Source organism: Sinocyclocheilus rhinocerous, unplaced genomic scaffold (genome assembly GCF_001515625.1).
Source record: "Sinocyclocheilus rhinocerous isolate Xijiao unplaced genomic scaffold, SAMN03320098_v1.1 scaffold87, whole genome shotgun sequence".
NCBI classification, from domain to species: domain Eukaryota; kingdom Metazoa; phylum Chordata; class Actinopteri; order Cypriniformes; family Cyprinidae; genus Sinocyclocheilus; species Sinocyclocheilus rhinocerous.
The window spans coordinates 524,232-536,465 of record NW_015650709.1 but is presented as its reverse complement, the minus strand read 5'-3'; the positions used below and the strand labels follow the sequence as shown (position 1 = coordinate 536,465).

Below are 12,234 nucleotides of genomic sequence, written 5' to 3'. Positions count from 1 at the left end.
GAGAGAGGACCAGGCCTGGAGTTTATTTTGTGTTTTGGTTTTATTTGTGCGCGACAGTCGTCCGCGAGGGGCTGTCGCGCTATTTTGTGTTTGTTTATTTTATTAAAGTTTTCTTTGAGTGTTCGCCGGTTCCCGCCTCCTTCTTCCCGATCTACAAACTACGTTACAAGAGGATACTAGTATCTAAATTGACAGGTGAGACGCCCAAAGACATTGATGATACATTGTTCAGAGTTCCTGTTTTTTTGTTTTTTTTTGCAAATAGTTCAGTTTGTTTGTTTTTTTTTGCCAAGTAAAATAAACTCCAGGCCTGGTCCTCTCTCTCTCTCTCTCTCTCTCTGTGTGTATTTATTGTTCTATACAGATTTATGCTTATGAGTGTTTTTAGTGTTTTATGTCATTACCTTTGCATTGCCTGTGTTAATATAATATATAATAATAATTATTATTATTATTATTACTACTATTGTTGTTGTGTTATTTTTCTAATTTCTTATCTTATTGCTTTTATAATAATAGTAATTTTTTATAATATTTTTATATTTATATACTGTATAATTATATTTAATGGCGAGTGTTCCAAATCAGTCATGACAGCCATCGAAGCTGCTCATTATCTGGAACAGCTATGAGCTGCTTAATATTAAAACAATAGAAATCAATGGGAAGTTTCCACTATAATAAAACCAATGTCTGTGTGCATATGAGCACTTTAGAGTAATGCAAGATTTAATGGTGAAAAGGTGAAGGTGTTTCCTGCAAGCATCCTTCCCATATGCTCATAATAATATTTTTTTGGCAGATGTGCTGATCCGGTCAGTCATTTAGCTTCATAATTTTATGGCGATTCAAGATGTGGCCACAGGTGCGCTCTGCCTCTCGTACACGTTTTCCTTCCGTTATAATCATATTGTCTATAAAACCCGATACTCTTTTTTTCCCACTAATTATAGACATATGCCACTGAAAACCTTGATTGAGCATGTGGGTCCAGCGTGTGCATATTTGATTGCTTTGAGGTCAATTGCACATAAGATTTCATCACACACACAGATTATAAACACACATGACCATATTGAGACACATACCACACAATGCCCAAATTGCAATCAGCAGAGAAATTGTCTTTGATGTCAATCAGTAGAGTGCCATTAGAGGTTAACAAAATGAATTGTACTGCATGTATTCACACAAGCGCACACACACAAATACCTACTCACACAGTTGTGTGTTATGTGATACTGGAGGGTTTCATCTCTGTCGGTTGGAGGTTTCCCTCATGCGGCTCTTTTCCCCAGAGGAAAAATCCCATCACACACTTCAGCCTGCAGCCTTAACTGTGAGCAGGGCAAGATAATTTACACAACCGTGTGTGTGAAAACAAATTTGTGGCTATAAGTTAGATGTCAGGTTTCGTGCGGTTCAGGTTTGCACAGATGTTGCTATGGCAGTAAGCCAGTTCTCTGATGTCATCAGACAGGCCCACACCTCCTCTACAGAGATAAAACACACAGATTAGGAGGAAATGGAGGTAAAGACAAAAAAAGAAAATATCTAATAACAGACATAAATTAAACCTATATTATAAATGTTAAACTGTTTAGAGTTTAGTCATTGCACATTTTCCTTGTTAGTATGAATGTACTTTTTCATGTAAAAATGTTTGCATTTGTTAAGGTCTTCTGGCTGGTTTTTAATGTGTTGCAGGGTGTTAGGTTTTTTTTGTTGTTGTTGTCTGTTGCTATGCAGTTGCTAGGATGTTTTGTGTATTTTGTAATGTGTTGCTATGCTGTTGCTAGGGTGTTTTGGGTGTTTTTTTGTTGTTGTTGTTGTGGGTGGTTTCTAGTGTGTTGCTGTGCAGTTGCTAGTGTTTTGAGTGAATTTCAGTGTTGTGGGTGGTTTCCAGTGTGTTGCTATGCAGTTGCTAGGGTGTTCTGAGTGTTTTTAGTGTTGTAGATGGTTTCTAGTGTGTTGCTATCTGTTGCTAGGGTGTTCTGAGTGTTTTTAGTGTTGTAGATGGTTTCTAGTGTGTTGCTCTCTGTTCCTAGGGTGTTCTGAGTGTTTTTAGTGTTGTGGGTGGTTTCTAGTGTGTCGCTATGCAATTGCTAGGGTGTTTTGAGTGATTTTCAGTGTTGTGGGTGGTTTCTAGTGTGTTACAATGCAGTTGCTATGGTGTTCTGGGTGTTATTTTAGTATTGTGGGTGGTTTCTAGTGTGTTGCCATCTGTTCCTAGGGTGTTCTGAGTGTTTTTAGTGTTGTAGATGGTTTCTAGTGTGTTGCTCTCTGTTGCTAGGGTGTTCTGAGTGTTTTTTAGTGTTGTAGGTGGTTTCTAGTGTGTTGCTTTCTGTTGCTAGGTTGTTTTGAGTGGTGTTTAGTGTTGTTGGTGTTTTTAGTGCATTGCAATGCAGTTGATAAAGTCTTCTGAGTGGGTTTTAGTGCATTGCTATGTGATTGCTAGGGTATTCTGAGTTGTTTTTAGTGCATATATATGCAGTGACTAGGATATACTAAGTGGTTTTAAAATAATCTTTCCTTAAGTAAGAGAAGTTGATATTGATCCGGATTAAACAAGAGCCTTTGTCGTGTTTTCATAATCTCAAACATGCCTGCAGGGCTCAACTGGGCACTTAAAGACTTCCAGGAGTCATTTGTAGTGGAATTGTAATACTAGTATGCAGTTAGTGTGCTTTTGAGTGTGCATTTCCTATAATTAGGGTGTGCGTACTGTGTAATAGAAGAGTATTGGAGGGTATGGGTGTGTACTTTGAGTGTAATGGTTCTCCTCCTAAAGGAAGTCAAGGGTTGAGTTATGGCCACGGGAAAAAGAGATGAACGACACTGGAGAGGGAGCACCAAGGGTTCTTCCCATTCCCAATATATCTGGTTTACAAATGCTGCAATAAGAGTTTGACTGGAAGCTATTATCATTAAAGTACAGTGAGTCTCTTCATGGTAGACTTGATTTATTATGTAATCTTTACATCTTTTACATCACTGCACGTTATTTTATTCCAGTTGATGGCTTTAATTTATTTCCTTATTACATACATTGTGAATGGATTTTTGTTCTTTCTCTTCCCTTATTTGAATTTTAATACTTTGTCTTAATTATTTTTAATAAACCTATGATCTATGTCACTTCTGTAAATCACTCTAAATGTGTATGAATTTTGATTTATACTCAAATCTGCACAGGAAACATTGAGGCAAGAGAGGATGTAATTTGGAAATTACACACAAATTCGACAACTTAATATCAATTAAGTATCTCAATTCTCTTCCGTTCATTCCAACTCTGCTTCTTTCTCTCTCACGTTCTCACTCTTTTTTGTGTTCTTTTTGAACTTGTGCCAAACCTAAATTGGTCCCTTATGCATAAGATAGTGTAATGTGTGCATGTGTGTGGAGAAACAGACACACGTGACGTGGCGTTGTGTGTTGACAGGCCTGTTCATTTTTGACTCTGGCTCTGTGTGTGGTCATACAGCAACTGCAGAGGTCTGTCTATGCACTAAATGTTCATTTTCTTAATCCGTATTTTATCTTGTTTTCCAGTAAATACATCTGAACATACCTAAAACAAGACCAGTTTCCTTGAGAAGCAATAGTGCTCAAGATAATAAGTGTTTTCTAGTTTCCTTTGCATTATTTCTTGAGAGAACATTAACACGCCATCAGCACCATCATCGTTACCATTTAGTCTAATAAGTCACTTGTGTCAGGCAATTTCCACACACACACACACACACACACACACACACACACACCCAAAGGCTAAGTCTGTCAGAAGGAGAGCAGCAGAGAGTCAGCAGGTGTGTTGAGGCTTGTCTTTGGGGCCCCATTTTCTGACCTCCTGTTACAAATTACCATACAGGTGAGGGGTCAAATACAACAGAAAAGAATTCAGATCAGTGTGTGTGTGTGTGTGTGTGTGTGTGTTGCGGATGTTGCCCATAAGCTGCTGGCATTGTGGCGTACACCAAACTGAACACTGTGACAAAGTTGAGGCCAATCTGCCCTCCAGTTTTCCGTCTCACTGAAAACTTTCATTAACCTGCGTCAAAAAAAAGAAGTTCGGGGGAGAATACAGGTTATAGCATGTCTGTCCCACAACCTATAGCGGATTCAGTTCTCACTCTGAGAACTAGGGTCAGTGAAGAAAAAACAGTGTCTTATTATAGTTTAGGAAGATGCTTGTCTCTTCAGTTGACCTCTGTCTTCTAGAAAAATAGCTTTAGACCAAGTGTAAATCTTGTGCTGCTTGTTTGCAGCTTCATGGGAGGACAGAGAGGAAATGACAGTACAACAGTGATAAATTGCAATAAGTGAAAGTATTTTATCATGATTTATTGAATTAGGGTGAACTGTGACACACTTTCCCACACTCTCGTGCATATCTGCTGTCATTTATAACCTGCAAAATCAGCACAGCGTACACACACAGACAGAGTTGTGAAAAAGTAAGTACCCCCCACGCATTATATTTATTTTTATTAACAACTTTAACAGATAGAAGGCAATATAATTGAACATTTTCTCATTCTGTAATGATTTTACAGATTAAATCAACAAAAAAGTCACCATTTCAAGATCAACTTTTGCATTTTTTTTCACTTTTTTTTTCACAGCGCTTGTAATGCCTACACACAATTGAACATCAAAACACACAGAAATTCATATATAACAGTCACGTAAAAAAAAAAATGTATCACTGTATACTCCAATCACCTCTCTAGACAAAACAAACTGATTCTGACCACTCTCTCTCTCTTTCTCTCTGTCACATACACACACTGTAACTCTCTCGTGCTTTTACTTCAATTAGTTCTCCCATCCTGCTATTGTTCCCACAATGCCTAGAGGTGGGGTTCTGTCCTGTTTTCAGCACTGACCCCTAAACTATTTCATTGTGACCCGTTATTAGAATGTGCACAAGTGACAAACTGTGATTTGCTGTGTGAGTAAGAGAGGTGTTTGTGTTTATTGGCTTCTTCAAGTCTAGCCACGTCTGGCCGGGTGGACTTTTGGAAAAAAATCTGCACAAACTGTGGTGGAAATGTCATTTTTCACATTTTTTCACATGATGTTTCCATTGGGTTACACTTTATTTCGATAGTCCACTTTAGACATTTTACTAACTATAAGTAACTTTGCAGCTACATGTCAAGTTACTCTTATTAGAGAATCTTTGGAGTATTAGACTGTTAGGGTTAGCGTTATGGTTAGAATAAGTTGACATACTTGCGATGTCTTTATATGCATAACAATGTCTTTTGGAGACCATCATAGTTGCCAAGTTAACTATAAAGAGCAAATGTCTAAAGTGGACAATGAAAATAAAGTGTTACCTTACATGGATTTTTATTTTTTTTTATTTTGTTTTGCTCTTCTTCACACATCACATTTAATATATCATATTTGAAAAGTTTTTACAATATGAATTCATTTTTTAAAAAATCAGTTTATTTAAAGGAATAATTCACCCAAAAAAATAAAAACTCTGTTATCATTTTCTCACCTTTGTTACGTTTCAAAGATTCATGACTTTCTTTTTTCTGCAAAAAACAAAAAAAAAGAATCTTGGTAACCAAACAATTTTGGTTACATTCATTGTATCGACACAAAACACTACGAATTTTCTCAAAATATCTTCTTTATTGTTCTACAAAAAAGAAAGTCATACAGGTTTGGAACGATATGTCTTTTTAAGAGTCATCTTCTTCATCGACTTCCATTCAAAGAAGTCTCCTTGTTCCAGGATGTAAGTGTGTGTGTGTGTGTGCCTGTTTTTCTATTCTGGTGGGGACTTAAACCTGAATACACACAGACTCATGGGGACTTGTGTCACAGTGGGGACCTAAATTGAGGTAAATTGACTAAAACAAGCTAATAAATCACACAGAATGAAGTTTAGTGAAAATCTAAAAATAAAGAAAGTTTCCTGTAAGGGGTAGGTTTAGGTGTAGGGTTGGTGTAGGGCGATAGAATATACGGTCTGTACAGTAGAAAAAGCATTACGCCTATGGAGAGTGCCCACAAGGATAGCAAACCAGACGTGTGTGTGTGTGTGTGTGTGTGTTTGCTTCAGGTACTCATTTATGAACAATAGTTGTGTTAGTAAGGATCAGTGTTGGTGGTAACGCATTACAAGTAACGCGAGTTACATGATGTGTGTGTGTGTGTGTGTGTGTGTGTGTGTGTGTGTGCATCGTGGTCGGGTCGGGGAGGGTAGGGTGTGGTTGCGGGCCTTGACCTTGTCCAGCAGACTCCCCCTCCCTGTCTGTCTCTCTCCTGCTCTTTAGCCTTCCTTTCAGATGGGAGATGTATGATGCCTAATCAGCAACAGGCAGAACTACCACAGGAAACACCTTCCATCTTAAGATACAGGAAAATAACATGTGTGAGTGTGAGAGAGGGAGAGATATCCTGTAATCGTCTGCACATCTGCCTCTCTTCTGAGTTTTAATATAAACCCATCATGAAGGTCTGAGTGCAGTCAAAGCACATCTGAAGAGTGCCTGTGTGTCCAAATGTGAGCATGAAAATGTGAAGAAGAAGTTGCTCATACACTCTTAAAAGAACAGTTCGCCCAAAAAATGAAAACTTGCTGCAATTTACTCACCCTCATGCCAACCGAGATGTAAATGAGTTTGTTTCTTCATTGGAACAGATTTGGAGAAATGTAGCATTACATCACTTGCTCATCAATGGATCCTCTGCAGTGAATGGGTGCCGTCAGAATGAGAGTCCAAACAGCTGATAAAAACATCACAATAATCCACAAGCAATCCACACCGCTCCAGTCCATCAATTGTTGTCTTGTGAAGCGAAAAGATTCATGTTTGTTCTAAACATATGTCTGTTGATATTTGATGTCAGAGGACAAGAGGGGATGGACTGGAGTGGTGTGGATTTCTTGTGGATTATTGTGATGTTTTTATCAGCTGTTTGGACTCTCATTCTGACGGCACCCATTCACTGCAGAGGATCCATTGGTGAGCAAGTGATGTAATGCAAAATTTCTCCAAATCTGTTCCAATGAAGAAACAACGACATCTTGGATGCCCTGAGGGTGAGAACATTTTTCAAGCAAATTTTCAGTCTTTGGTGAACTACAGTATTCCTTTAAGGAGAATGGTTCTTCAATGGTTCTCAGCAAAAAAAAAGTCTTGTCTTCTTGAGCTGATCTGTGACTCTTTGAAGATCGAAAATGTTCTTGATGATGCATTCTATATTTTAAAGATCAGAACATCTTTAAAAAAAAATACAATAAAAACACACATAGATCTCATTTATTTCTCCTAAGCAGCATGCAACTGGAGGTTTTTTACTGAAGTCTCTTGCTTTCTTAGATTTTTTTCCTAAGACCTCAGTAATCTCACATATCATCTAGAGTTTCAGAACGTCTCACACTGTGCTCAGACCTGTACAAAACTCTGCAATCGAACATCAGATATTTCAGTCTGAACTCAGATTTTTTTTTCAATAATCTGGACTCTATATGCATTATTTTCAGCACAGTATTTTTAATAAAGCAAAAATATAGTCTCATTAACAATTGTCTTATATGTTGTTGGATTTTTTTTTCTCATAAGCAGAAAAGTACTATACAAAGTTGATGTGTCAATGAAAGGGCAATCTCTGAGCAAGTTGAAGAGCAAGGTGAAGCAGAAGCAGAGGATGCGAGTTTCAGCAAGTCTGTTCTTGTTGTTTGCTGAGAGCTTCTTTAAGAGCTCGGGTCAGTTCTTCTTTCACTCACCTGTCACAGGGAATCTTTTACATCCATCAGTAAAGTCTTTTTATCACATTCTTTGTCTCCTTCCCTCTGTCTTTTGATTTTTTGAGACCACCAGGCCTAGTCATGGACCATTAAATGCTTACTTGGATTACAGGACATAAAGCACAGAGTAGCACACAAATCCACACAGAAACAAATGCACAAACGATGGTCAATGGGAAATGATGTTGTTTGTCACCCCTTTGTGAAGCCATGCTTGGGACTTTCCAATTACTTCAGGGGTTTTTTCAATCTCCTAAAACTACACATAACCCTGACAGAAAATGTTCTATACATCTTCATTAAAACATTATTTAGTATGTTTATTAAGCCCTTTTTTCCTCATACACTCTCAGAAAAAAAGTACAAAAGCAGTCACTGGGGCATTACCTTTTCAAAAGGTACACTTTTGTACCTAAATGGTCCCTTTTGGTACCTTGAAGGTACATATTAGTACCTAAGAGGTACAACGTGTTTCTTTTAAAAGGTACCACATCAGTGACAGATTTTGTACCTTTTTATGGATCGTTGCTTGATCTCCACAAAAGTAGGTGATTAATTCACACACATATACAATTGCATTCAAAAGTTTGGGGTCAGTAAGATTTTTCTTTTTTTTTTAATAAGAAATTAATACTTTTATTGAGCAAGAACATGATAAAATGATCAAAAGTGACAATGAAGACATTTATAATGTACAAAAGATTTTTGATTCAAATAACAGCTGTTTTTTATTTGTTCTTTTCTATTTATCAAAGAATCCTGAAAAAGAATGGTTTCCATAAAAAAAATACAAATTAAGCAGCACAACTGTTTTCAACATTGATGTTTATTGAGCAGCAAAACAGCATATTAAAATAATTACTGAAGGACCATGTGACACTGAAGACTTAAAGATACTGAAAAAAAAAATCCTTTTAATTTTAAATATATTAAAATAGAAAACATTTATTTTACATAAACTTAATCATTTTTTTTACATCATTACTGTTTTTGATCAAATGATTTTGAACAAATAAATGCAAGCTTGGTGAGAATAAGAGACTTTTGTCCAAAACATTAACAAATCTTACTAACCTCAAACTTTTGAATGACAGTGTACAGCAGATCTCAAGATTTCAGAAGCTTAAACACACTTTAAAGTATGTATTTTGTAATTATATGATCAAATATCAAATCACAAAGAGAGGTTTGTTTGGTTTGTAGGTGTCCCAAAAGTGCCCAAGTCTGGACACTGTATACATTATTTAGTGAAACACCCAGCTAAGAAATAATCTGTTTATAATCAAACAAAAAAGGCTTACAGAGGTCTCTGTGTGTGTGTTGATGGGTGTACTGCAGCTGTCAGCATTTAGAAGATGGAGGTCAGCTGCTTGGCTGTGTGTGTGTGTGTGTGTGTGTGTGTGTGTGTCTGTGTGTGTGTGGACCCCTTTCCTTTTTCCTTCCCTGACTTCATATCAGCATTTCTGGGGACATTTCTTCAGTTTGTTAACTCTGTCTTTTAGTGACCCTGAGCTCTAATGCTAATACCGACTGGAGGTCTGCGAGTGTCTAAAGAAAGTAGCCAGAGCAAATATTTTCCCACAGCAACCAGTGCTGCTTGTTATTTGTGTGCATTATGAGAGACACACACATGGCTTTGACACTGGCTTTGAGCCCATGTGCCATCGTTAAAGGGCAGTTTGTCAGTGCTCACCAGCAGCAGGCAGACGTAAACATGAAGGTCTGTCTAAAGTGCTCCAAAAGAGTAACCTCTGTCTGTTTTAGAGCACCAAAGAGTCCAATAATAGCCTGTTACACACCATAAACTTGGCCTTTTGGAGTGTGTTTGTGTCAGTGGTCCCAAAAAGTATTTAGTCACTTAAGACATTCTTAAAATATATGAATGTCATTGCTTTAAATAATAACATATAAACCAACTATTTATTTGTACTTTAAGCAAAACATTGGCACATATGAAGTCACACATGACATTTTTTCAACCAAATTTGAATGTTGAAGGTCATCAGACGCCAGTTGGAAGGATATTAATCACTTTCTGACATAGTACCAACTGTAGGTAAAAAATAATAATAATAATAATAAAGTTGCAATTATGACAAATAAAGTAGCATTTTGTGAGATAAAGTTGCAATTACCTGAGGCGGGATTGAGATTCCTTACATGCATACTTTTTTAAATGTGCATCCAAATACTTCTCTGCCCTATGTATGTGTATTTTTTTCCTTTTCCACATCCCATTGGTTTGGTATGATAATAGCCATAACCTTTTAGCCTGTAATGACAGTGTGTGTATGTGTGTGTGTGTGTGTGTGTGCTATAATCATCTATAAATAATGAAGGTAATATTAGAATCAGCTGCTGAGACGGAAATGCTGAAGAACTCTGTCGTCCCTTGTGAAAAAGAAATGCGCTTAATAGTATAAAAATGTGTACTAGTAGTGTACAACAAATCTTAAAAGTATATTTGAATATAATATAATATAATATAATATAATATAATATAAAAGGCCACTTAAGTGTAATAAAAAAGAGTGACTTTGTTTCTTAAGATACCTAAATACACTTTGGCGCACTTTGTAATAAAGTTAAAAAAAAAAATCCTAGGTGCTTGATTTGACAGTACATTTTAACAATATTTCAAAGACAATGAAATATATTTATAAAAATATAAATATGTAAGTCTTACTTAAGTGGGTCAAAAAAGCATTCTAAAAATTACATTTAATATACATTTAAACTATAATACATTAACAGTGCACACAAGTATATTCTTTTAAAGTAAATTATTTCTGTAATAAGCACTCTTTTCAAAAGTATGCTAAAGTATGCTTCAATTTCACAAGGGCTGTTTATGGCCTTCAACTGCTAAAGAAGGAGAGAGCAAGACAAGGAAGAGAAAGAAAGAGAGGATTGAGTAGACTGGCGATTTTCTGAGAAGGAAAAGACCAGAGTGGAAGGAAAGTGATTTGTGCCAGTTCTTGATTGGTTCTGGCTGCAGCGCTTGATTAAAAGACTAACATGACGATAAGGAAGTTTAGAGTGAACATACACAAGCACGCGAGCACATGTACACATAAACACAGCTACCGGCTCTCAGTGTCTGCATGGTCTTACAGATTGTTTGTTGTGCTTTACTGACTGCCCACAGAGCGCTAAGAACTCCAGGATACACACACACACACACACACACACGTGCAAAGAGACCCCCACAGAGCGCTAAGAACTCCAGGATACACACACACACACACACACACACGTGCAAAGAGACGACGCACTGCCAATAATTCACATGCTAGCACGCGTCTGTTAACAATAAGAGCAGAAGCCATTGTACTCAACAACAGGATGATGATTGTGCCTCTTACGGGAGCAAAACAGACGGTCATCAGAACTACAACAATGAGGCCTTTAACAAAACATGCTCATTAATCATAGGACAGACAAGCCATAAATAATATCGTATTCTCATACAGGATTGAGATTAAATTTCAGATTATTGAGTACAGGGATAATTCATCCTAAAATGGAAATTCTGTCATCATTTACTCATCATTTACCCACAAGTAAATCTTGCATTACTTTGTTTCTTCTGTTTTTCATCCATACAAGGAAACAATGACAGACCAAAAATAAATAAATAAATAAAAATTTTAAGAAGAGACATTTTAAGAAAAATCTTCTTTTGTGTATTTCGCAGAAGAAATAATGTCATTCAGGGGTGCGTTTCCAAAAAGCAACTATGGTCACAAGTTCCGTCGTTACCAATAGAGTTCAATGGAACTAACGACTTTAGTTGGCTAACGATGCTTTTAGGAAACGCAGCCCAGGTTGGGATCAACAGTGTGAGAAATTATGATAGAATTATGCTTATTTTTGGCTAAACTATTCTTTTAATTAATTTGAAAAAAGGCAACTTCCCCCCAGGCTCACAAATACACTAATATATGGAAGCATGTTTTTGCCACAGGACTTAAAAAATTAAAAAAAGAAGGGAAAAAAAGAAAGATGTTATCTCATAATTCTCAGAATTGCAAGAAACAAATTCAGAATTACAAGAACTGAGAGATATAGACCAGCAATTCTTACTTTTTTCTCACAAATCTGAGTTTACATTTGCCAAGGAATAAAAATGTAAAAAAAAAAAAAGGTAATTGTGACTATATCTCACAATTCTGACTTTTTTTTTCTAAATTGTGAGATATAAACTCAGAATTGATAGAATAAAAGTCAGAACTGTGAGATAAAAAGTCGAAAACTACCCTTTTTTATCCCATGGTTGAAACGGCTTCCATACTTTTGCTCTTTCTTTCATCTCTCCATCCATTCAGTCTGGATCATTTGGTCCATTTGGAGTGCAAGAGTTTGTCTTTAACATTCAGTGCGGTTTACAGCTACAGTAAAATCTCTGGAATAGAAACACAGCTATCTGGTGAAACAGGGTATGCGATGTTTAA

General features: G+C 36.7%; 1 long non-coding RNA gene across 1 annotated transcript in view; it reads left to right on the top strand.

The window, feature by feature from the left end:
• The window catches only part of LOC107712464 (uncharacterized), a 21,627-nt gene extending 11,156 nt beyond the window's left edge, over positions 1 to 10,471 (top strand). Inside the window, exons 2-3 of the long non-coding RNA XR_001636797.1 lie at positions 9,601 to 9,607; positions 10,461 to 10,471. This is a non-coding gene — a long non-coding RNA (uncharacterized LOC107712464). The remainder of the gene's footprint in view (positions 1 to 9,600; positions 9,608 to 10,460) is intronic.
• Positions 10,472 to 12,234: the final 1,763 nt, after the last annotated feature.